Here is a 26,665-nt window from a genome sequence, read left to right on the forward strand (position 1 = left end):
CGTTGTGTGGTATAACAAGTTTAATGTACTAGCAACTTGAAAAAATAAATTCATATCTTAGTGGACTTAACTAAGTACTTAGGTGTTAATATGGAAAATAAAACTATGCTGTTAGCATCTTGTGGGAAGGATCCAAATATAATTCATTGTTTTACACTCTTCAGCAGTTAGCGCAGAGAGACTAGCACAAAATGGGTGCTCTGTGAATATTTTTTTTAAATAAATGCATGTAGATATTGGCAGACCAATATCTACATGCATTTATGCATAGACTATAGCCTTTGAACCAACTTCCTGCCAATGGCAATAATTTGGTAAAAATATATTATCTTTAAAGGGGCATAGCAATAATATTAACACTATATTAGCAAATTTGAACAGCGCGAGATCCCACACACTAAAGTATAGCTACTTTTACCCATTTCCCCTGCCCTCTTCTCACCTGAATAAATTTGATTCACCTTAGACACAGACATCATTTTCATCCCTACATAAGTAGTTTCTCACCTATCTGGACTAGATTAAGCAACATTATTACAAATTCCTGTGCTTCTCATATTTTAGGAATATTTACACTCTCCTATAATTGTTTATTTAATTGGCTATCCATTCTAGATGGACTATGTCTGTCATATTCCACTTTACATTCCTTAGCAAAGGGTTTGGCACATAGATAGGTGCTTGGTTCTTCCAGTCAGTGTCATTCTTGACTCCTCTTTCCCATACCTCGCTTCTGGTTTGTCTGCAAAGCCAGATAGCTCTGCTTTCAAAGTATCGCCCATCCAGAATTCAACCACAGCTATAAGATGGTCCACCTCATGCTTGTATTATTGTATAGTCTCTGTCCTAATACACCTGCCATTGCCCTTGTCCTGATTTTTCAATTCTCAACCTAGAAGCCTGAAGGATATTCTTAAAACATGTGACTGATCATGTCAGTCTCTGTTAAAAATCTTCAGTGAGATGTCATCTCATGTAGAATAAAAGTCAAAGTTCTTACTAGGAGAAAAAAAGGCCTTCTTTTCTTATTTCTTCTAATACCAGTCATTCTAGTGATACTGGCCTTCTCGCTGTATCTCCCTTTAGGTAAGCTTCCTCATCACAGCCTTTGTACCTGCTTTATCCCATATCTAGAATGGTCTGCCAATATCTACATACTAACTCCTTTACTTTTTTGAGAATTTAACTCAAAAGTCACCTTTCAGTTCAAAATTTCTAAAATTTCAATATTTCCTTTACCTGAAATTTTAATATCCTTTCCCTGCTTTATTTTTTCTATTAATACTGATTCTATGTCTGATATTCAGCAGGCAAGGTGGACTTTCATATTGGGTGGCTGGGTGTCTATTTGATGACTTAGTACCCATTTTAACTGCTTGTTAAATATTTTAAACTCCCTCCCCCCCCTGCTCATTACTATCTAATATACTCTATACTTCAACTATCTCTTTACCCTCTGCCTTCCTCATTCTAACATGAGTTTTTGTGCAACTCTGTATCGCCAGCATCTGGAACATATGGTCTCCTGTAGGTACTCAACCTTTATGTCCCTATTTTGCCTATGCATGTTTCCACTTTAAAAAGGTACTAAAAACATTGTTATGCTTATTTGCTAACATATTGTCTCTGTGTAATAGATTATGAACTCTTTAAGGGCAGATATCATTTATTTTTTTTTCATCTTTGTATCCATCTTCTAGAGTAGTGACTGGTCAATAAATATTCAATGACTAGATGAATATAAAAAGGAGTGTGCATACTCATAATTTCTCATCTAAGATATATAAATGATCATAACTATGACTTTATTTATTATGATTACCTACTTTTATTCAAGATAAAATTATTTATACAAACTTTTATTGGTACAAGTATAACTTTATAAATTATATATTTCTAATGTGTGAATTTATCCCCATAAACCTTGTGACTGAGAAGAAAATATTATTATATACTTGACCCTCTCTTGGCATTACTATGGTTTTAAATTGCAGTAATATGAAAATCTCAAGTAAATTGTAGACAGCTGTTTATAGCAGAAGATATTACATAAGAGATTTCATAATTATAGATGATTTCTGATCCTCTAAAATATAATTTTAAAAGATGATTCTGCATAGGAAATCTGAGGTTAGACTCGGAAATCTTTTTTTTAAACTTTGGAACCATTTCATGTGCTCAACATTTAAAAAACATCAGATATTTATAAAATATCACCTTTAGTTCTATACTATCTACTACAGGAACAATTTACCCCTAAAATTTGTGTTATATAAGATGCAATGCATGTTAATAAAATGTACAAAATAGTCTTAATAATTCTTATAAACTTAAGACTCAAAAAGATATTCACTGCTTCTTTTAAGGAACACTGACCTTCTTATATAATCCTGTTTTACTTCCCTGTTCATATATTGCCCGTGACTCAGGCAATTCTTCCATGTTCAACATAGCCCATCCTAGGAACTACTGTCTGCAATCCATTGAATATTAAAGAAATAGATAAGATACTGACAAACTTTCCATTATTTGGAAACACAGAGTCAAATGCAACAGGTAGCTTAGTTCCTAAATTCTGGAGATCTCAAAAAGAAAGCACACCATTTAAATATAATTTTTGAACTCAACTTCTGGATGATCATATATAGCTGTCTCTAAGCCACTCCTTTTGGAAAGCAGATGTCCAGATACCAAGCATGAAAATACAATCTTTATGACAATATCAGAGTGCTACCCTGATATTTCATTCTCCATCTTCCTACAGCCTCTAAATAGAAAAATAGTGGAAAAGAACGAGGTAGATAATGTGAACACTTAAGAATGTGACATCTAAGAAGATTCTCATTGTACCAGTCTGATTGTTCTGGTTCTTTACTCCACTACCTATAATTGAATTTTCTTGAAATCATTCAGTTTATTTATTCAGTAGCCTATTTCTAGAAAGGAACATTTACCTTTGCATGAACATAATTTTGTGTGATTTGACTATTATTATTTTATTTATTTTTATGGTGGCATTGGTTAACAAAATTTAATGAGTTTCACCTCCCATAATTAGATTTCTTTCTGTCACTACATTTTTGACCCCTTTTACCCCATCTACCTACCTCCTCTTCTCCGCTTCCCCTACCCTCCGGTAACCAATAGTCTATATAGTCCATGTCCATTAGCCTCTGTTTGTCCTGTTCATTTGTTGCTTTTAGGTTTATATCCCACATATAAGTGATATCATATGATTTGCAACTTTTTCTGTCTGGCTTATTTTGCTTAACATGATTATCTCAAGGTCTATCCATGTTGTCACAAATGGCAGTATATCATCTCTTTCTATGGCTAAGTAATATTCCATTATATATATGTACCACAGCTTCTTTAGCCAATCATCTATTGTAGGGGACTTAATTATTTTTTAGCTTTTATTTCTAGAAGTGAATTGATGAATACGACCAAAACTAGAATAGAATATTTATAATTTATATTGATTAACATGCAGCATTTTTATAGGGAGAAAAAAATATTATGATGTATATTACATAACAACTTTATAATTTATATTATACTGCTTGTTTTATTTTTGTGCCATTATGAACTCAACGTAGACTTAAATTCTTTTTTTCTTATTTAATCATCTTGACTTTCTTGAGCAACTCAGATAATTCAAACTGACAGTTTTCTTGATGGTGATGATGATAGCAAACAGGTATGCTTAATCCTGCAAGTTTTCACTTAAAAATTATAAAAATAAACAGACCGATGTAAAAATCAATATATAAGTCCTCTATTTATAGTATTCCATGTGAAAAATAACTTTTGACATTAGTTGATTCATAAGGGCAACCATTCAAAAGGCACAATTAATATAAAAAGTCAAAAGCATAGGGGTTGGATCGAAAGATAGCAGATTTTCCATATATTTATGGTAGTATCCAGATATACCAGTTGTCACATTGTGTTTAATTCTAGGCATCAACTTGAAATATGAAACATTTTATTGATGTGGTAGAAGGAGTCATCAGAGGATGAAATATCTGAAACTCCTGTCATAAAAGGAATTCTTGAAGAGGTATAGATATTTTGCATAAAAAAAAAACACTAAAGAAGAAATAATGGCACACAGATTTTACATCAATATAAAGAAGACCTTTTTTGCAATTATAGCTATCCAATCATGAAAGTGAGGTTCGTGTATAGTTATAATCAAAGAGTAGCTGATTATATGTCATGGGGAAGTTTCCTATAGAGGAGACTAAACAATGTGACTTTCCCTAGTTTTATATCTTAATTTTTCTTTCCTTTTCTTTCCATCAAAGGATAATATATCTTAAATGCAGAGTTAAAAAAAAATGCCTGAGCCACAGATACACTATCAGATATCTATTTGATCTTAGGCAGGTCATTTATCTTTTCTGGGTCTTATTTTTTCATGTATAATACATGGCCTGGAGTCTTGAAGGTCTATTTTAATTACAATGTTCTCTGACTATATAAACATAGACATACCGAATCAAACCCTAAGTCTACTCATGGTGAAGAATCATCACAATCAAAGACTTTTTGAAGGGGAAAGCATTTAGTTAACCCCCACATAAGTCATTGGATTACATATATTATTCCTATACTGACTTGCTAGTAAATCATTTTAATAAGTGTTTCTTTTAAATGCTATGTGTATAATATGAAAGTTTTAGTCACTACTCCTGAATAAAAAAGTATAACTCTCTCAAGCAGAAACTATGGTCATACTACTCTTAACATTCCTGATCCCATCTGGTCTCGGAAGCTAACCAGGGTCAGGCCTGGTTAGTACTTGGATGGGAGATCACCTAGGAAGACCAGGTATTGTAGGTGTAAAAAAAAAAAAAAAAAAGAAAAAAAAAAGAAAAAAGAAATATGAAATATTCAGATCCTGCTGAGTTTTTTGATTCTGGTCATGTAGTCTTCATACACGATTGACCCTTCTTTCATTAAATTAACTTTTTTTTTAACCTGGGAATGTCAAATTAATACTATAATCAAAAATCTCTAGAAGAGACTTGAATATTTTCCTGCTATGTGTAATGCCAATGACTTCTTTAAAAATAAAATTATTGAAACCAGGCTCACTTAATAGGGTGTCTTAGTTAGCAGATCTGGTTTATTTCTTCAAAATAGTGCTAGTCAGAACTTTATAAACAGTTTTTAAAATCAGCTAAAGAAACTTTATTATTTTGAACTTTCTTAATTGATGAAATTCCAAGCATTAACTAAAATTTTAGAAGTTTGCTCAATGTAAAATATTTATAGGTATTGGCATTGGTCCTTATATTAAAACATGATACTGCATACTGTATAATCAAATGTTATTCACGAGAAATTAAAATTCACTCGCCAAAATAAGCAAAGCACTTGGCTATAGAACCCACAATAATATTATATTCACCCAACATATTTGTGAATTTCCAAATTCATACATTTTAACATTTCCTGGCTAGCATTAGCTTGATCTAATTATGAAAAGTGACACTGACAATACATGAAAAAGACAGCTCATTTAACCAAATTAACTAAACTTGGCCACTAGCCCTAAGGCAAAATGTTCAAACCTTTAATTATAGACTAGTATAGTCATCATTAACAGTATCTTAGTTATCCCATAATGTACTCAATCAGTCACTTATTGAGTGTCCATGGTATCAAGGTGCTCATTTAGGGATTGTGAGGAACACAAAGATGAATAAAAATACATAGACCTTCCTTTTAAAAAGTTTACAATGTAGACAACTTAAGGAGGGACTTGCAGGAGAGTGAAAGCCTCATGATTTTTGCTTCTAGTTAGATGATTTTTGTTATCTCAACTCAAAGCAATAAGGAATCATCTGAAAATAATAGTGGCGATTGTATCTGCAGTTCTACGTAGATTCAAATCCTGATATTACTCTTACTTATGTGAATTTGGGCAAGATATTAGTTTCTCTAGTTCTCAGGTCCCTCATCCTAACATAGAAATAATTAAAGTACAGACCTCAGAGAGTTCCTGTGAAGAGTAAATGAGATATGCATGCAGTGTACTCTGCACATAATATGCATTTCAAAAACAAAGATTAAATATATTTAAGGGACAAAGGATACATTAAATAAGAAAGCTATCTTTACTTTGGCAAGATTAAAAATTCAACATTTTGTCATATGTTAGAGTTAGATGGCTGAATTCGCGACTGATGATAAACATTAATGGACTACAAAGGGAAAGAAGAATTTCTAATGCAGCACCTTAAAGCAACACTGCTAGTGAGCTGGCAATCTCAGACAAATGAAGGAGAAGACATTTTAGGAAATACTGATCAATATAATGTGCCAAATAAAGTGACTAGGCTTTATTCAATTGTTTGACAAAATGTCTCATAATATTCTTTCAGACACTATAAAGAAGACAGGATTAGAAAAACTAGGTAGATTTGTTAAATGGCAGAACAGCCCCTAAAAAAAAAAGTGGAATATGTAAATACTAATCTGAAACATACATTTGGACCTGGTTCAGAGCACTGTCTCTGGTAGAGTGGAAATAAAATAATACTTAGAAATCAGATGGTTTAATTTGAGATTCTTGCTTTAACTCTCATCAGCTGTGAGAGACCTTCACCTCCTTGACCCTCAGTTTCTTTATCTGTAATGGGAGGATATGAGGATCGCATGTATAGCCCTTAACTTTATGCTTGGCACATCTTGAGGGCTCAATAAATAATGTCAATAATAATCACTGTTATTTTACTTTTATTTCATTTTTGATGGTTAGAGTATTTTTGTTTCCATTTTCACTCATCTTAGAAATACACATAGACCAAAAAATAAATTTGACCTGTATTTTGTAGAAGGAGTAGTTAGTTATGCTCTTTCTGACCAGGAGACACTGTATTCAATGAGTAAAGTATCTATCTTGTATCTAGAAGGCGAACTCCTAAAATATACTGTATATTTCCACTTTTCAACATATCTGTATATGTGGGCAGATAAGTTCCTGATACTCTAAGTTTCAATAAAAATAATAATGATAATATTTATAGAGTAACCTATATAATCCCTACTATATGTCAGGTACTATTCTAAAGCATTTTCATATATGAACACATTTAGTCTTCACAAGAGACATAAGAAGTAGGTACTGTTATTATCTCCACTTTATAGATGAGAAATCTCAAATAAACACATTTGAATAATTTGCCTCAGATCAAACAACTAGTAAGAGAATTCAGACAAGTCTAGGTTTAGAATCTATGTAATTTGCCCCTTATAATAGAATTGATTTGTTTTGAAGAAGCAATGTCATTAATAGAGGTGTATTTGAAATATTCCTATTGTCACTAGATTAGACAGAAATAGAACTTAAAAGGAAATAGGAACATCGTTTGTATTATTAGTTCTATCGGAATATGTACTTTGGCTTCTAAAAAAAAAAAAAACTGGTTTTTAAATTAACTCTGGAACATAATGTGTTCAGAAAATGGGAACTAATTCTATACAAATTGCTGAACCGTAAGGCAGAATGATTAGAATCGTAAGAGAGTTATGAACAAAGAATATGGGAGTTTAGAAGAACACATCATTTTGACTGCAGGTATCCAAGAAAGCTTTAGGGTGAAGGTGAGCTGAATCATAATACATAAAACAGAAACAATGAGAAACTAAAAGGGAAACAGTCTGAGAGCTTGAAATAAATTTACTACAACCCCTTATCTCTCATGTTTAATTCTTTGTTTATTGTATTTTGACTTCAAAAGAATCTTATTTTCTAAAAGACTTTTTCTATATACAGATATTTTATTTTTTCTTAGTCATAAGAAACATTAACCCAAAATTAAGGTTAACAGAGAATGTGGGAGGTGCTATTCTTTACTTTAAGCTGGGATAAAAAAAAAATTTTAACAGATACGAGTATTTGAGCATGCTAGGAACCCTTAAACTTTGTAAACTTTGTTTCTAAAATTTGTATTTAGAAACATGAATTAAAAATTATTTTATTTTATTTTATTATTCATCATAGATTTTAACCATATAATTGTTTTGAATGGTGAGCCAATAGATGAAATAGAGAGAGAGCATAGGCATTACTAATGTCACAAAATTATTATTTTAAGATTAGAAGCATACTATTAAACTGTAATAGGCAAGAAAACATGTACTTGGTAGATGATTTTATAAAAAATATTATTACAAGTAAAATGTTTATATTAGAGGAAAGATACAGATATGTAACATAACAAAGCTGTGTTAATAGCAAAAATTTTGTTGCAAAGTAGTGAGAAGTGAATGCATAACATTACTGTTATTGTTTAACAGAGATTAGACATTTAAAAATTTACTAATCTATTTGCTAATCTTTTTTCTCACTTTATTCCCTCATTAACAATAAATAGCTTTGTAGCTTCCAGAAAAACCAAAATAAAGTATGTAGGCGAGACCACCGCCAAGGGCAAATAGTTTCATAGCAGCATCAGCTAAATTCAATCAACAATTAAATCTATAGGCATCTGCTACTCCAGTTCAAAACTTTAACCCATTGTTAGATATCCCACACATTCATGACTAACATCGCCCATGATTCAGAACTGAAAAATAAATCTCTCATTGACAGATCATTTCCTAGTTATTCCATTGGTTTGAGTATGTTGTAATTCTATTTATAAAATTAAAACTGGCCACTTATGGTTAAGAAAAATTTAACCTTAGTATACTTCGTAAGAGAAATACCAGGTAAATAGAATATAATGTTTGAATATTCTGTCCGTCCATCCATCCATCCATCCATCCATCCATCCATCTATCCATCATCCTAACCAATATTTGTTGAGTGACCATTATATATCATGCACTGTATTAAGTGGTAAGACCCAAAGAAGGGAAGGTTGTAAGACTTACCTTGTATTAGCCACAGCAGGTGTTTTTAGACACAGTCCCTGGCCTCAGGAAGTTCAAAACCTAGTTAGAAAGAAATTTTTAAAAATTTAAAAAATATTTCAAGTCCTAATTGTCTTTGAGATATATTTCTGCCATCCTCCCACCCCACCTTTTTTTTAGGGAGTGGGTTTTGAGACAGAGAAGATGAAAAGCAAGATGGTTAATGAGAATCTGGTATAAATTTTCCGTGATACAATCTTTAATTTAAATAGTAAAATGTCAAAAATAAACATGGACATCTATTTTGTCCGCATGCTGCAAAACAGTGGATATTGACTATTTATTAAAATTTTGAATTCAGGGCTATCATGTTTAATATAAAGTAGCTAAATTGCCTTCTTACAATATCTATTTCATCAAGTGCCTTGGTTTGTTGCTTCCTGAAATTACATAATACATTTCAAAATTCCCATCCTTTTGTCTTTCTGGAATTAAATGCTCCCTCAGGCAGCGGTCCCCAACCTTTTTGGCACTAGGGACCAGTGTTCCTATGAGAATCTAATGCCTGATGATCTAAGGTGGAATCGAGTGATGCGAGTGCTGGGGAGCAGCTGCAAATACAGATGAAGCTTCACTCTCTCACCTGCCATTCACCTCCTTCCGTATAGCCTGGTTCCTAATAGGCCACAGACCTTACAGGCCATGGACCAGCATCGGTCCACGGCTGAGGGGTTGGGGACCTCTGCACTAAGGTGTTCAGTGAATCACTTAAACACTAGCAGCCAAGCTAAAGCAAATCATTGTCTGTTCTACCCCTCCTGGGATTAGTTAGCACAGAAGAAGCCTAAATCTCATAAGCAGTACATTTATGTAAAAAAAATCCCTTTATTAATTTTTTAAATCCATACCTCTATAACATAAAAAAGGCAGTATGTCGTAATTCCTCCATAGTACCCTTTTATAAAATTTAATGTCTATCCTAATGCTTCTAGTTTGTTTTCAGAATGGTTTCCTTCTGTTTAGTCTAGACTACCTTTTTTTTTTTTTTTAAACACGTGACTGGATTCTTCACAATGTAGTACAGTTAGATACAAATCATGTCACTATCAGGACTGGCCTTAAAACCATCTCATACATGATCCTTCATTCAATGTTCCCTAAGCACAGACAGAATTCCTGAGGATCTAGAAGAGCAAAAATCCATAAGATGGAAAAGAGCCTGGTCTTTCAGCTATAGCTTTCAGGGTCACCCTTTACCTCTACTAATAAAGTCTATTCATACTAGAGTATTATAAAGATGACCATCTATCACCCCGTCCTGATTAGGAACATCTATTGGCACTGGAGTTTTATGTAAACGAGAACTCAATTTCCGTCTTTATGCCATTAAAAATGCTGGGCAGTTGTTAACTGCACTTAACCTACTCAGACTGTAATTGTTCAGTTGGTTCAATCTCCTCCACCAGATTGTAAACTATAGTACCCACAACGACCGGTTTTGTCTCATTCCAGGGTTTAGCGGAACTCCTGACACAGTATACGGCACATAATAAACATCTCTCTACATTTTTTATTAACTTGAATTTTATAGGCTAAAATGCCCCATGAGATTTTTATGGGAAACAGTATTCTAAATATAGTTATTCCTTTAGGGGTGAAATGCAAGGTTTCATTTAGTACAGGCTTCAAAATTCTTTTTTTGGTAAATATCTTAAAGGTAGAAACTGAGTTTGCTCAGGAGTTCAAAGCCAGTGGAAATAGTGAACCATTTTTGCAAAACTGTTTTTGTAGACTCCTATTTGCAGTTTTTTGTAAGATGGTGAGAGCATTGTAAAATCTTAGTCAGAAGTAACAGATTTAAAAGTTCCTTGATGAAATTGCGGTGATTTGAAATGTCCTTCGAATCTCCACTGGGGAGTTAACATCAAGGAAAGAAAATGAAAGGTAATTTTCTTTCCTTTTCAAAACAATAACCAATCACAGAACCCAAAACCTTCTGCTCTTCTCATAGTAAAATGAAATAGTTTTTGAAGTTTAGACAAAAATAAAGGCATCTGACAAGCAATGTCAAGTCTCAGTCAGCATGTCTCCATGTATTTATTGCAGACACACCTATTTCTCCCCTTATTCCTATAGGCAGACATACCCTAGGCACTAATTCCTTTTGGGCAACCACTGGTTTGAGGCCCTTTCCAAAAAGTCTCATCATAATCCTCACCCATATGTCTCTTTACTACTATATATTTGTTGGCTAAATTTTATCCTGTTTAGCATAACCTAACTTTCAAACACATACTTCTTTCCTTTCAGCCCTATTTAAGTAAGAAAAATATCAAAGATATGACCAGATCTTTTTGGTTCCTCTCAATTAGTGAAAAAGTCTTCTGTCAGGCACGCAGCTCTGCCTTTTAACCCGAGTACAAAATCCTCAAACTCTGTTTCATGACTCATTTATATTATGGCTGAATGGCACCTTTAGGCTAGATTTTATGGTAGCTTTAATAAATTGGTAGTTCACTGACATCAGTGTTAACATATAATGTACCTTGGCAAAGCACTTGTCTCTTTAGTGTCACACAAAATGCATAATGCATGGCAGATTTGCCACTTGAAGCCATTTCTTAAAATTTTCATAGACATTAAGACAACTCTCTGCTTCTTGAACCATCACAATGCTGCCTTTTCTTTCTGAACACAAATATCAATCTAATGACCTGTTGATCTAGTAGAGAAGACAACAGAAAATATTTAGCACCAACCAGAAATATTTTAAAAAATTAATTTTAAGTTATGTTCAAGTTATGTTGTTGTCAAAGTACAAATTATTAAGAATTCTGAATTTTGTTTTCTTTCATAAAGTTGGAGGAAAATGGATCCTAAATACTCATAAGAAGGAGAAAATAAATTTTGGGAAATTTATTTAGCTAAGGGAGCACACTCCAGATCATGGAACATGCCTGATGTGGATGAGAGAATGAAACAAATAATAAGGAAAGTGTTACAACAGCATGAGTTCTTTCACTTCCATAATTTCTGCTAAAGTTTAATTGTTATGGCTGAAAAAACTGTGAGAGCTAAAATCGAAAACTTTTGAGAGCAGAGCTATTCATGGTGAGGTATAATCTGGCCTTATATAGTTTATAGTACACGCATACCTAGGAGATCTAGGTTTGGATTCAGTCTACCGCAATACAGTGAATATTACAATAAAGTGAATCACAGGAACTTTTTTGGTTTCCTAGGGCATATAAAGGTTGTTTTTACACTATACTATAGCCTATTAAGTGGGCAGGAGCATTATATCTATAAAAACTATTTTAATACCATAATTTAAAATACTTTATTACTAAAAATTCATCATCTGGACTTCACCTAGTCATAATCTTTTTGGTGGTGGAGGGTCTTGCCTTGATTGTTAATGGCTGCTGACTGATCAGGGTGGGTGGTGGTTGGGGTGGCTGTGGCAACTTCTTAAAATAAACAACAATGAAGTTAGCTGCATTGATCAACTCTTCCTTTCACAGATGATTTCTCTTAGTATGTGATGCAGTTTGATAGCATTTTACCCATTGTAGAACTTCTTTCGGTGTTAATCTTCTCAAACCCTGCTGCTGCTTCATTGACTAAGGTTATGTATATTCTAAATTCTTTGTTGTCATTTCAACAATCTTCACAGCCTCTTCACCAGGAGTAGATTCCCTCTCAAGAAACCACTATGTTTGCTCATCCATAAGAAGTAACTCCTCACCCATTAATGTTCTGTCTTGAGATTGCAGCAATTCAGTTACATCTTCAGGCTCCATTTCTAATTTTAGTTCTCTTGGCTATTTCCACCATATCTACAGTCACTCTCTATTCTTTTGTCTTATATCCCTTAAGAAGGTTGGAATAAACTTCTTCCAAATTCCTGTTAATGTTGATATTTTGACCTCTTCCCATGAATCATGAATGTTCTTAACGGCATCTAAAATGGTGAATCTTTTCCAGAAGATTTTCAATTTACTTTGCCCAGATCCATCAGAGGAATCACTATTTATGGCAGCTATAGCCTGATAAAATGTATTTCTTAAATAATAAGATCTGAAAGTTGAAATAGCTTTTTGGTCCATAGGTTGCAGAATGAATGTTGTATTAGGAGGCATAAAAACATTAATCTCATTGTACATCTCCATTAGAGCTCTTGAGTGGCCAGGTGCAATGTCAATGAGCAGTAATATTTTGAAAGGGATCTTTATTTTTTATTATTCATTTATTATTATAATTCTCTTTTTTTTTTCCTGAGCAGCAAGTCTCAACAGTGGAGTTAACTAGTCAGTAAGCCATGTTGTAAATAGATATGCTGACATTCAGACTTTGTTTTTCTATATACGGAGGACAGGCAGAGTAGATTTAGCATAAATCTTAAAGCACTAGGATTTTCAGAATGAGAAATGAGCATTACCTTAAACTTAAAGTCACCAGCTATATTAGCTTCTAACAAAAGAATCAGCCTATCCTTTAGAGCTAGTCTTTGACTTCTCCTCTCTAGCTATTCAAGTCTCAGATGAAATATTTTTCCAATATAAGGGTGCTTTGTCTATATTGAAAATCTGTTTTTTAGGGTAGCCACCTTCATTAATGGTCTTAGCTAGATCTTCTGGATAGCTTTGTTTCAGCTTCTATGTCAGCCCTTGTTGTTTTTTTGCATGTTTACATTATGTAAATGAATTTTTTCTTTAAACCTCATCAACCAACCTCTGCTAGCTTTAAATATTTCTTCTGCAGCATCCTTACCTCTCTCAGCCTTCACAGAATTCAAACAAGTTAGGGCTTTGTTCTGCATTAGTTTTTGGCTTAAGGGAATGTTGTGGCTGGTTTGATCTTCTATCCAGACCACTAGAACTTTCTTCTTATCATCAATAAGGCTGTTTCGCTTTCTTACCATTCATGTGTTTACTGGAGTAGCACTTTTAGTTTTCTTCAAAAACTTTTCCTTTGCATTCACAACTTGGCTAACTGATGCAAGAGGCCTAGCTTTCAGCCTGTTTTGGCTTTCACCATCCCTTTCTCACTAAGCTTAATCATTTCTACCTTCTGATTTAAAGTGTAAGATGTGCGACTCTTCCTTTCACTTGAGCACGTAGACATCATTGCAGGGTTATTAACTAACCTAATTTCAACATTGTTATGTCTCAGGAAATAGGGAGGCAAGAGGAAAGAGACAGCGGTGAGGGAACAACTGGTTGGTGGTGCAGTCAGAACACACATATTTATCCATTAAGTTCACTGTGTTATATAAGCATGGTTCATGTCACCCCAAAATAATTACAATAGTAACATCAGAGATCACTGATCACAGGCCACCAAAGCTATAATAATGATTTTAAAAATTTGAAATTTTGTGATCATTGCTAATGTGTGAAAGTATGACAGAGGGAGGAAGTAAGCAAATGCTTAGAAATGGCACCAATAGACTTGCTCAATGTAGGGTTATCACGACCTTTGATTTGTAAAAAATGCAATATCTGTGAAGTATAATAAAATGAGGTATGGCTGATTTATAGGTGTGCACAGGAAATGATTCTAAGAAGTTTCAAAGGTTTACATTGATTTTGATCATAAACTCAGTCTCCCCACATAAATAAAAATATTTTGTAAGTGCTCTTTCATTTACTGTATTTTATGTAAAAAAAAGTCATTTTTTTAGTTTATTGTTTAAATAGAGTTAGTTGAAATCAAATCATGTACATTTTACATTCTGACTCATTAAAAAATATTTTGGACTGCCCACTATAATTTTTATTTTTGCTAAGTGGCATTTTTTCTGTTATAATGTGAAAATCTCGAGTTCTATTAATGACTAATTATTCTATGTAATAGGCATATTTTAACTAAAATACTTAATACTTGAAATAAGATGTTTCAATAGAAAAGATGAAATTCAATTTATATGCTATAGTGTGATGTTTATACAATTGTATTCAAATTAGAAAAAGTTTACTTCCTATTACAGTTTTTCTGTTACTAACTGTATTCTAAAGCACAAAAAAAATTCTGATTATCAAAATAGCATGTCATTTTAAAACAGATTCTACATTAGCACATCCAATTGTGACCTTTAATTTTAAAATTACATATTAAAAAGATTTCATTAGTAGGCTTCCATTCTCCTTTATTTTGAATTTTTTGCACATTTTTCTTTAGTCATTATTCTTACATATTATAGATTTGAGTTTATACCAGTTTATAAACAATGCTAGGTAAGTAAAAATCATGGAAAAGATAAAATTTGAAATACCTAAAGATACCTATTTTGCAAAGTTGCCAAGCCATTATTTCACATGCAGATAGTACAATAGAAAGTCAGGACAGATGAGGAAGAGAATATGTCTTTAAGCTTCATTTCAAACATGTTAGAGACTCTAAGTGACAGACCTTTCATATCTTTGCTTCTTTCTTTCTTTTTCTTTTCTTTCCTTCTCACCTCCTCCAACTCTTTCCTTTTGTTCTTTTTTTTCTAATGTCAACTCATATACATATATATTTAATAGGTTAAGTGGTTTGGAACTTTGTCAGCTAAACAACAACAATAAATCCTACCTTAAACCACATTGCAACTAACATAAAAACTTAAGAAAAAATATTCTACAATGATGAAGGTTACTGGAGTACAAATTTTCTGCAAAACAAACATGGCAAGATATAAAAACTGAAAAAATCAGTTGTGCCTCTCATCAGAAAGAATGAGAGAGTTATTATTATTATTTGTTGATTTGTGTGTGTTTCCACACAGTCCCTTTAAAAAAAATGAGCATGGTTTCCTGAATGCTGCTCTTTGTTATTATTATTTTTAAATCAAAGTGCAGTATACTTACAAAAAAATGCATAAACAATGAATGATATAAAAGCACACACCAGGGTAACCACCACCCAGCTCAAAATATAGAATATTTCTAGTGCTACAGAATCCCCATGCTCCCTCCCAGTCCCATTTCTCCCCTTCATCAATGGTAAACAAACATTATCTTGATTACTAACCCTATAGTTTAGAGCTGCCTTGAACATTATATAAACATATCACGTATTGCATATTACTTTGTGTCTGGCTTCTTTACTTAACATTATGCTTATTGGTTTTATTCATGTTGCAGTTTGTCAAATATTACCTGAATATACCACACTTTTTATATTCATTCTACTTCTGATGGACATTGGGTGGTATCCAGTTTAGAGCAATTAAAATTAATATTGTAATAAACATCCTTGTAGATATTTCTTGATACAAATGTTGTATATAACGAGAAGTGAAATTGCTGGATCATCTGGTACACATATGTTCAATTCAGTAGATAATGCCAAACTGTTTTCCAAAGCAGTTGTAGCAATTATACTCCCCTGAAATATATAAGCATTCCTGTTATATCACATCTCTGCCAATACTTGGTAGGGGTATTTGCTTTGAATGTTTAGGTTAGATCAGTGAAAGAGGAGAGTGGAGTGAAGGCTTAAAGAGAAAACAGGAACACTCCTGAGCCATGATTCATCTGACTAGTAGACAAATGATGGTTGTGCTGTGAGTAGTGAAGACTTGAATGTTAAGGCCAAGGAATTTCTCCGGCAGTAGGAGCACCCATGAAGGGTTGAGCAGTCTAATGAACAGCATGGAATTCAGTGAAATTATGTGGGTGCTAATCAACTTGACATTAGAATTTCAGTGCAAAATAAATTTTATGTGTAGGTAGGGGTGAGAGGGGATTGGAATCTTTTCACAAGCAAATAAACAAAACCAACACTTAAACTTGAAACAGAAAGAGTCTCTTTATATATGAGCATCATTAGAAATGTCTAGGGTGGTAGATTAAAGATGAAAAATGTCACTAGAGAATAAGTTTGCCATGGTAAAGAACTATCTCACACTGGTCTATTCTAAACTATATTTTATTCTTCTTTCTATGAACAATTTTGAACATATTGTATGTCAGAAGGGAAGGGAACATAATCCCATGGTTTTCAGATATGAAAATTTCCCCTAAGTGTTTACTAAATTGTTTTAATAAGTACATGTTTTCTAAGGTAATTATTTTATAATTATTCTATAGAAGGTGCTTTAAAAATATATCCTCTAGGACCAGAAATAATCACAGAATTTTATAGTTGCAAGGAATCTTGGACGACATCTAATTACAACTTCTCATTTCACGGATAAGAAAAACTAGGTACACAGTTGCCCAGTAACTTGATCAAGTAAGGCAGGAGATAACTGCAGATGATAAAGAATCAGGCCTTTGGACCTTAAAGATAATCATCATGAATTCATTTTATTTAAAAAAAATTGAAAAAAATCTTTTTGACTTTCTTTGCCTGGCCTTTTTCTACCTATCTATCAGAACTCATAGTTCAACAAATTCAAAATGTCCTCTCTAATTTCCTCTTCAAGTTTGTGTTAGAGGCCTCTAGCATGTCTGAAAGAACATTTTATAATGATTTCTACTTTAAAGTTATCTATATACTTATCTCTTTTTCCACTGTATTGAGAAACCAGAAGGTAGGGACTGGTTTTTTTGTTTGTTTTTTGGTGTTTTTTTTTTTTTTTCTCTCAGTCTTTAGCATTTTGCATAAGCCTCACTTATAATAGTACTTGGTAAATATTGGTGATATTAAATATCAAAATTTTGTCCATAATCATTTTGGTACATACTTAGGGAGAGGTCAAATACTTAACTTTACTCATTTTTTTAGTATTTTTGGCTGTCCATTGATATTTCTCTTCCTGTTATTTTCAGGCACATAGTAGAAATGTACTCCCTTGTTTCCTTAACTCAGTGTGGCCCTGCTATTTGAGCAGAAATAACACATGTCACTTCCATGTAGAAGATGTTAACAGCCAGTGATCAATTTGCTCTCCCCTCCATTCAGCCTCAGTGATCTTGGAGACACTCTGAGTGAGGATAACATAAAAAAAATCCTTAGCCAGCTCATGATGGACATGCAGTATGGCTGAGAAATAAAACTGTTATTTTACGTCACCAAAATTTTAAAGTTTTTACTGCAACGTAACCTAGAATGTCCTGACCTATTGGAATGTGGTAAGGCTTTGAGAACTTTGGGAGAGAGTGAGTTTTTGTGTATATGTGTGTGGGGAGGAGCATAAGCCATTTGGGAGTGAAATGGGGGGCTGTGATAGATAGCTTCTCAAATGAATCTCAGAGTCCTAGCACCTGACATTTATGTACTTCTGTAATTCTCTCTCCTTGTGTGTGGATTAGACCTAGTGACTTGCTTTTAACAAAAAGAATGCTGCAAAAGTGATGGAATGTTATTTATGAAAATAGATTTTAAAAAGACAGTGGCTTCCTTCTTGCTTGTTCTCTTTCGATCTTTCTTTCTAAGACCCTTGATCTGGGGAAAGTGAGCTGCCATGTGGTAAGTAGACCTATGTGGTAAGGGAACAATGTCTTTGGCTTATATCAGAGAATACCTGAGGCTTATCAACAGTCAGTAAAAGAGCTTGAAAATGGATCTCTGAGCCCTGCCAAAAGTCATGTTAGTATATCTGGATGTGTATTCTCTTCCATTTAGGCCTTGAAATGACCTCAGTCCTGGCAGACACCTTGATTTCAGTCTTGTGAGAGATCTTGAGCCAAAGGCACCCAGCTACAACACCTTGATTCATGACCCATAGAAACTATGAGATAATAAGAATTTGTTGTTTTAGGCTGGCTATGTTTTGGGATAATTTATTACAGAGCAATAGATAATGAACACATTTTGTACTTCCCTATCTAAGTATATACTATACCAATGAGGCAAACACATTTAACATTATGTCAGAGATGCTTGATAATAACCATATCTGAAGTTGTAGGCCACATTTTATTTTATTTTTTTAATTTCAGCATTGTAATATGGTTATAGCTTATTAGTGGATAAGCTAATAAACCCCAAACCCTAAAAGAATCAAATTCATACTTTAGTCGTTTGAGTCAATTTGCTATACCAAAGATATATAGATGTGAGCAAGGATTTCTAAATGTAAAGAAGATATAATTAAGCATATCATATAATCGGTATTTAGGATACCAGGAAGTTAGGTATTCTGGATCTCTTTGATTTTCATAGATAACAGAAAACTTCATTTGTACATTAAGGAGAAACATGGGTTATATTAGAACATTTTCACATTGCTCCAATATAAGCTGACTTCTACTTAAATAACTAACCCAATTCTTGTACTGTTTCCAAAAAATAAAAAAATTTAAAAAATCATCAAACTATGACCAGAGGAGTACAGGGACAGTGTGAGACTAGAGCTTTCAGGTTATTTTGAATCATCTGAAACTAAAAATGAGGACGTGACACCTATACTTTTGCCATAGTTGCTTAATATTAGGAATCCAGGACAATGTCTGTTCAGTAAATTGGAGAGCTAATGTTCAATTCTATATAGCAATGATGACAGAATAAAACAAAACAAAGCAAAAAACTGTAAACAAATTAGAAAGTATTTGAGAGAAAGCAAGAGTGCAGTTTTCACATGAAAAGATAAACTCATATGATGAAAAGTCTTAGGACAACCTTAGGACAATACAGTAACACTTGAAACCCAAAAGAGGGACATTGCTTAGGTATTAGCCTAATAAGAGACTTGAAAGACAGGTATGCTAGTTATGAAAAGATTTATCATAGGTGAGTACAATTGTTTTCACATTTGAAGTCTATCCTGTTTCAATTCCGCCAGGAATTTCTGATAAAATATTGCTTTTTCTGTGGAAGCAACGATTCATAACTTCCCTTTATTCTTACTTGTTCCTACAAAAGACTGAGTCTCAGGGGGCTTTAATTAAAATGTTGAGACACAGAATAAAACAAATAGAGGGTCTGTTAAATGTCTGTCTGAAACTAGAGCTGTACTACTTAATATGAAAGACTTCAAAATTAATAACGAAATAATCATCCTTTTAGTAAAAGTGATAAGAAAATGATGGCTAGATGTAGATTTGGGGAAACTAATGTACGCTGGAGGAGGGAAGGAGAGGACGACCCGCCACAAAAAAAATCAACTGTTAATAAATATCGGAGAGTGCAGAGAAGTCGCAAGATAAGCTGCAGCGTATGTTCCTCCAGCTAGAATATGGCAATCATTTCTCTGAGAAGAGAAGCTGATAAGGCCCCCTTCCTCTCCAACAGGCAATCATTTTGCATTTTATATTATTTGAAAAGAGCTTGATTATTTTCTTTTGAATGAAACCAGATTGATTCACATTTACCTGTCAACAGAATGTTCTATTCCTCTGTTTTGCTTGTCTATTTAAAGGCATATGACCTGACTATAAAATTCCATAGACAAACCTTTTGTTAGATGTAAATAAATGATCATGAATGACCAGCTCATGTTCTTTTTTTTATGTTTTCTTTTGGTGCCAAATTATCCTAAATTAAAATCCACAGCCTTATAAACATGACTGATATTTGCAGTAATGAATTGAGATGATAAATATTGCTTTATTCAAGGTCAGATAAAATCTTTAAAAATCATAACCGGAGTAAAAATTCACACATGAAAATGATAATTATGTTATTTGAGTCTAGTTTAAAAGGGGACTGACATAACACATAATTTCTTCTGGTTTGTAAACTTGTATACATATTTAAACATTGGTCTATCAAGTAGGGACAGACAAGAGAAATGTGTAAAGACAAACAAGAAGTGAGCAGCTCATAAATTGACTTATACAGATTTGATTTCAACTATTGAAGTAGGGAGCTGAGTTCCAGAGTCATAGTGGGACAGTGATTCTAAAAGCATTTGCATAGTATTTCCCAATATTATACATATTCTCCATATTTTTTGAAGGAGGATAAGGAACAAAATGCTTCATTGGGCAGCTAAACATGTGGGTTATAATTTGGAGGATAGTCCACTGGGCTGAAAGGTGGGGAGGTCAAGATTCAAGCCAATTTTTGGCTAGTCACTAGTTTTATAATTTTGAGTGAGGACTTAACATACCTGAACTTCCATGTTTTTTTTGCAAAAGCTAAGATAATTATCTACCTTTAAGAACATATATGTGGAAGTTTGCTGTGAAACTCATATGCAATCCAAGAGCCGAGTAATTATTATTATTTACATTTTAAGGTTTCTCTCTACATTCTGGGACCCAGAGTGAAATTATTTTAAATGGTCCTGGTCAAGTGTGAACTTTTGATTTTTTCTATCAGTTCATCCATCACTCATTTAACTGACTAATATTTATTAAGCATTATTTTAGGTAAGTCAGTGATCTAATAGATCTGGACAAATCAGAAATAAAAAATGAGTTATCTCTGCTTTTATGTACCTTATAGTTTAATGGAGAAGCTTATCTCTTAATATACCAATATTGTGTTCATACCTGCTTTTCTTTTATAAAGTAGTGAGTGATTAAGCATATTGGCTTTGAAGTCAGACAAGCCTAGGATTCTAATTCTAACATTTTATAGATTATGCCATTTTAAGCAGGTAACTTTTTTATTTCTTTAAGCTTTGTTTTCCTCATTAGTAACATGTATACTAAAGAAGTACTTACTTCACAGGATTGGCGTGAAAATTAAATTAAATCACACACATAAAACATTTAGCATAGTGGCTGGCATTTAATATGCGTTAAAAAAATAAATCTTAACTATTTTTCTATGCACATTTTCTTTCTCTGATCTTAACGTGCCTCGTTCTAAGAAAGAGAAAAGCAATACCTGATATCTGGGAGCTGCCCTACTATTGTCAGGCCTTCGTGTTGCTACCAGCTGGCCTGGTCCTCATGCTAAGTCTTGGTGAATGTAAATAATTTGATAGAACATCAACACCAGACAAGGTTACTCTTTGACCATGAGTGATCTAGACAAAACAAGATCACTCCATAATCATGTCTGAAAATAGATAAAAACATGAACATTGTCGAAACTGAAAAATGACCAAACATCTCCTATCCTGGTTAATATAAGTGACCGGGCTGTTACTTCTTTACTAGCGACAGCTTTAAGCCTCACTTGCTCTTTCTTACTTCTAGGTAAGATTTAAGATACCCAGGTGTAGAGTTACCCACACTTTCTGGCAGCATCTAATCCAGAGCAAAGCCCCATGTCCTTCTACTCTTCCCAAAAGCACTTAACACAAACCTAAATCTTTTAATAAACCCTAACACCCTCTTACTTAAATCCCCTATAATTCCCCGCGGTATGTGTGCTCTTGCGCTGCCAGAAGCAATAAACCCAACTCTGCAACTACAGGTCTGTTCCTGGAGGTCTTAGGCTGGAATGTGTTGACACAGTTAGCCACATGGCACCTCTCTTGTCTCTATATGCCATCGTTTTTCTTCTCTGCTTAATTAATATTATGTTCTACCTTGACTTCCTTTTTTTTGTCACTACTCCTTTCTTGTTAAATGGTTATTTCATGAATAAATGGTCTCTTTCTATATGTCTATTTGTTTTTTCTCTTCTTTTTTTGTAGCCACAAGCCAGACAAAGTTTGGGAAAAAAATCATCCCACCATTCTATTAGACAGGGAACAGGGAATTGCATCACATCAAGATTTCTAATACTGGAATCTCTTAAAATCAGGCAAGGACTAATCTAGAGAAATAATAATTTTAACTTAGGTGCTGCACAATGAAAGAACACAGGAAGACTACTATGAATTTCTTTGTACAAAGAAGTAAATGTATGTCTGTATGTTTATTTATATTTTTAGTTATAAATCTTGTTTTTCATATATCTGGTTGAGCTTAGTTGTTATATTAATTTCACCTAGACACTTGACTTTGTATTTCTTCACTCTGATAGTTTGCAGTGGGTGATTTTTAGGTCATAAATACACACATGCAATTAACTGGGTTGAAAATATACGCTATACAATTAAAGCAAACTTAATACATAAATTTTGTTAATTCTTCTACCCCACCCTTAGTATCCATATAAAATTTCACTGGAAATTAGCTCTCACATAGAGAGTTTTATAGCATCAAAAAGGTTTAAATTATTATTATCATTGTAATTTTTTTTTCTTTCTTTTATTCATTTAGTAAACATGGAACAACTTAGAAGTTAAAATCTTTTAGGACTATCAAAGTTGCTGGTAGACACATGAGTTAAGAAAGTACACTATTTTAGTGTATATGTATGTATGTATGTATGTGTGTGTGTATATACATACATACATACATACACACATACATACATACACTAAATAGGGTCAATCTTGAGTTAATTTATTCTCTGTAAATATTTTTGGTGACTCAGCTTGGGATGCCTAAGATTTTGTACTTCAATGGGATAGAGTTACTGAGCAAAATTAACTCAAATGCAAACATATGGGCTTTGTTTTAACCTTGTCTCAAATTTCTACATGTTCTGAAATAAAAATGAACTAAACATAAACCTTATGATACTATTGGGGGGAGGGTGTCCATAATTAGTCTTATCTTAATGGAAAGTATCTGAATTGCCCTTCTGGATAGATGACTACAGTTTAGCTTCAAATGGCTGGAGGTAGATAGATAGAAATTCTTAATTGGTTCTGATCTGCATTCTATTATGGGAGATCTGCCTTTGATTCTAAGGTCAGGCCTCTGGCTTCCAGATTCATCATAGCTTGGGAGTGTTATAGAAAACTTCTCAGCCATGAAAAGAGGACATAACTTATGATTAATTATTTATTTAGCACCAAATGTATGTGGTGGGCAGGAGGTCATGTGTTATTTAGAAGATATAGATTGAAAATTGGTTAAAACTGAAGGGCTTCTCTGAGAATGAGTGCAGAAGAAGACATAATATCATGCTTCCAAGTAAGAAGAAAAAGAGTAGGTGATATTTGCTTATTGTATCTAGAGTACTTTGCAATATGTATAAGTTGATCTCTAAAGTAAGGATTCTGTGTGCTGTGCCTATATTACTGCTGGGATAGGGAATGATTTTAGAAAAAATGGAAGACCTTTAAGCACATCCCTTATCTAGTATAAAATTTCATTGTAAAAAAAAATACCCATTAGTTAAATATGCAAAAGTAAAATCACTAATCCAGTTGCCACATGTATCCCTATGGCATATACCTGGGTCCCTAAACCAGAAAACTCAGAGAACTTTAAAATACATTGATGCTTGTGGAATCCACTCACAGTGTTTTGCTACCATAAATAATTAATGAGGAGAATGAAGACAAGATCAGAACCTAAATACAAATGGTGACAACTGACAAGAGTGCTATAATAAGACCCATATCAACTTAAAGTAGAGAAACATTTAGTCACATACCATTTTGTTGGAAAGGTGAATATAAACGAGTTAAGTAGCATCTGAAAATAATAATTTCAGAAATGTGCCAAGACTAAAGAGTTGTAGAACATTTAAGCTACACAGGTCAACTTTTTGAAAAAAAATGTAAATTAAATGTAACTTAAGGTCTCAAAAATGATTTTATTAAGACTAATGCTAAACCTAAATATATATATATTTAGAGAGAGAGAGAGAGAACATTAGAAAGATGAGCATTAGAAAACTTGCTTTTTAATTATAGTTCTTTTCTTTTTTAGCAATATGGTCTAGTAAGTCTTTGAACTTTAGTTTCTGGTTATAAATTGACAAAATCTATTTACTTGTGCAAGGTTGTTATTGGTCCAGGTGTTGCCACGAGATCTGATGTCCTAATTAGATCAAAGAGATAGACTATAGGACATGGTTAAGAGACAGTTTTGATTCACGCTGTTATGAACAAAGAGTTGTTCTTGTCCCTGCCATCTTGTCAGGGTGGTAGCTTGGTGAAAAAGCCAATATGAAGAGAAGAATAGGAAGCTGTAGAAAGAAATCACAGAGAATTTGAGCAGAAACCTTGATATCCTGCAATGGAAGTCTTTCTCTTCTCTAGACTTTTTGTTACACAAGACAAAATATTTTCTTATCACTTAATCTAGTGTGAACATGATCCACTTATTCACAGCATCTTCTTACATTTCCTAAATGAGAGCTATCCTCTTTATCTACACCAAGCAGCTTTGAAATACCTAAGAATGCAGATAGTTTATACTTGTTAGGTCCATTTGGGGCAAAGCACTAGTTGATATTTTACATATGTAATCTTATTTCAGTTTACAACCCCCTCGCTTTACAGAAAAGGAAACTAAAGGTTTAGAGAGTATCACAGGATTCTATCCATGACTGTCTGGTCATAGATTTCATGAGATTTTTCATTATATTACCAAGCAAAGCAACTATAAATCATTATAGATGATACCGTTAGTTAGTAGAGGTCTGCTAAAAAGAAATTCTTTTAAATGTATTAAGAAAGAGCCTGGATAATTATCAATACTTTTGCATTAAATGAAATAATGGGTGGATAAAGGCGGCAGTTTCTTTATCTTTCTAACCAAAACCTGCAAAAACCTTCGGATCAATGAAATTATTAAAGCTTACACAAAACCATCATTAATTACATTTCCCCATGTGGTTTTCCACACTATTGTAGAAATTCTTTCCTAATTAAAAAAAAAAAAAAGCCTATTATAAAAAAGCTAATCTCTTTTTATATGAAGAATAGTCTATACTGAAAATATCCCAAATTGTGTAGTAAACACAATTTCACCGAAGGGTTAGAATAGCAGGACTATTATCAAGTCATAAGGGAAAAGAACAGAAACGTCTGACTAAATATAAAAATATTCTTATCATGAAAAGTGGCTTATTTAACCACAAATGGTGACATCTTCAGAAGAACGTTCTTCTCTTTTTTTGTAAGCAACATATAAAATCGTCAGATTCTACTACACACATGTCAGGATTAAGAAGAAAACTAAAATAAATGTTGAAAATAGGAAGCATAGAAGCAATGCCAAGCTGAATGAAAGGAAATAGGAAGATAGCAAATGGAAATAAACACTTCTGTCTGCCCTTTGGTGTCAAAGTCCTTCCTATTTTTATCGTACTGAAGAAAAGCATGAAATGTATTTATTTAGACAATGTATATTTGGTAAAGATGAATGCAGCACATTTTAAAAATCAATAATTCTGTTGATTTCAAGTTAAATTTGGTCTGTCTTTTTAAGAACAATGTAAATGTTAACTAATATGTTTTTAAGTAATAGGGCAATAGAAGAGAAAACCCAGTGATGAATAGAGTGCAATATTGAAGACTTTTTTTTTTTATTAAAAAAGCATTGATTTGTTATTATAGAATTATGATTATGCCCAAACTTCTCTAAGAGACTTTAGAACTATATATCTTTCCAATAAAAAGAATGAGCAAAAGTGTTATTATGTTAGCAATGCATTTCAAAGGTGGAAATAATGTTCTATTGATTATAAAATTCTATATTAAGTAATTCTGATTAATATAAATAAACTGATTATTTGGGATAAGGGACTACTTTTGAGGTAATAATCACAGCACGGTCATTAAATCATTTTAATGTTAGTCATCAAGTGTTTACTCATCACCAACTGGGTAGAAAACACAGAACCAGGAGCTATGGCACACTGTAAAAAGACCAGAGTAAGGTACAGTTTTTCCCCTCAAAGACTTTTTTTGGCTATGAAATACTTATGATTACAAAAAGAAACAGAATATGTTGAATGCACTGAGAGGTGTATGCAAATTTTGGATGGATTCTGGCACAAGAGGCACTCATTTTCCACTGAAAGATCAGAAAAGATTTTTGGATGAGATGCCATTTGATGGACAGGACATGGAGTTGCAGATGCCATTTGGATGAGATGCCATTTGATAGACAGGACATGGAGTTGCAGAGAACCTGTTTGTGAAAGACTGCATTTAGAAATCCTAGACAGT

The 26,665-nt window shown here is 33.1% G+C and overlaps 1 protein-coding gene and 1 pseudogene across 39 annotated transcripts in view; one reads left to right on the forward strand and one right to left on the reverse strand.

Annotated features, from left to right (window-relative positions):
- PTPRD (protein tyrosine phosphatase receptor type D) overlaps nt 1-26,665 on the reverse strand; it is a 1,934,582-nt gene that overhangs the window by 726,602 nt on the left and 1,181,315 nt on the right. For all 39 annotated transcript variants that reach the window (XM_036238646.1, XM_036238649.1, XM_036238671.1 and 36 more), the window contains one exon: nt 8,893-8,952. The gene's annotated coding sequence lies outside the window, so the exon portion shown is untranslated. The remainder of the gene's footprint in view (nt 1-8,892; nt 8,953-26,665) is intronic.
- Nucleotides 4,730-4,848, forward strand: LOC118601241 (annotated as a pseudogene).

Source organism: Rousettus aegyptiacus, unplaced genomic scaffold (genome assembly GCF_014176215.1).
Source record: "Rousettus aegyptiacus isolate mRouAeg1 unplaced genomic scaffold, mRouAeg1.p scaffold_m13_p_3, whole genome shotgun sequence".
Classification (NCBI taxonomy): Eukaryota; Metazoa; Chordata; class Mammalia; order Chiroptera; family Pteropodidae; genus Rousettus; species Rousettus aegyptiacus.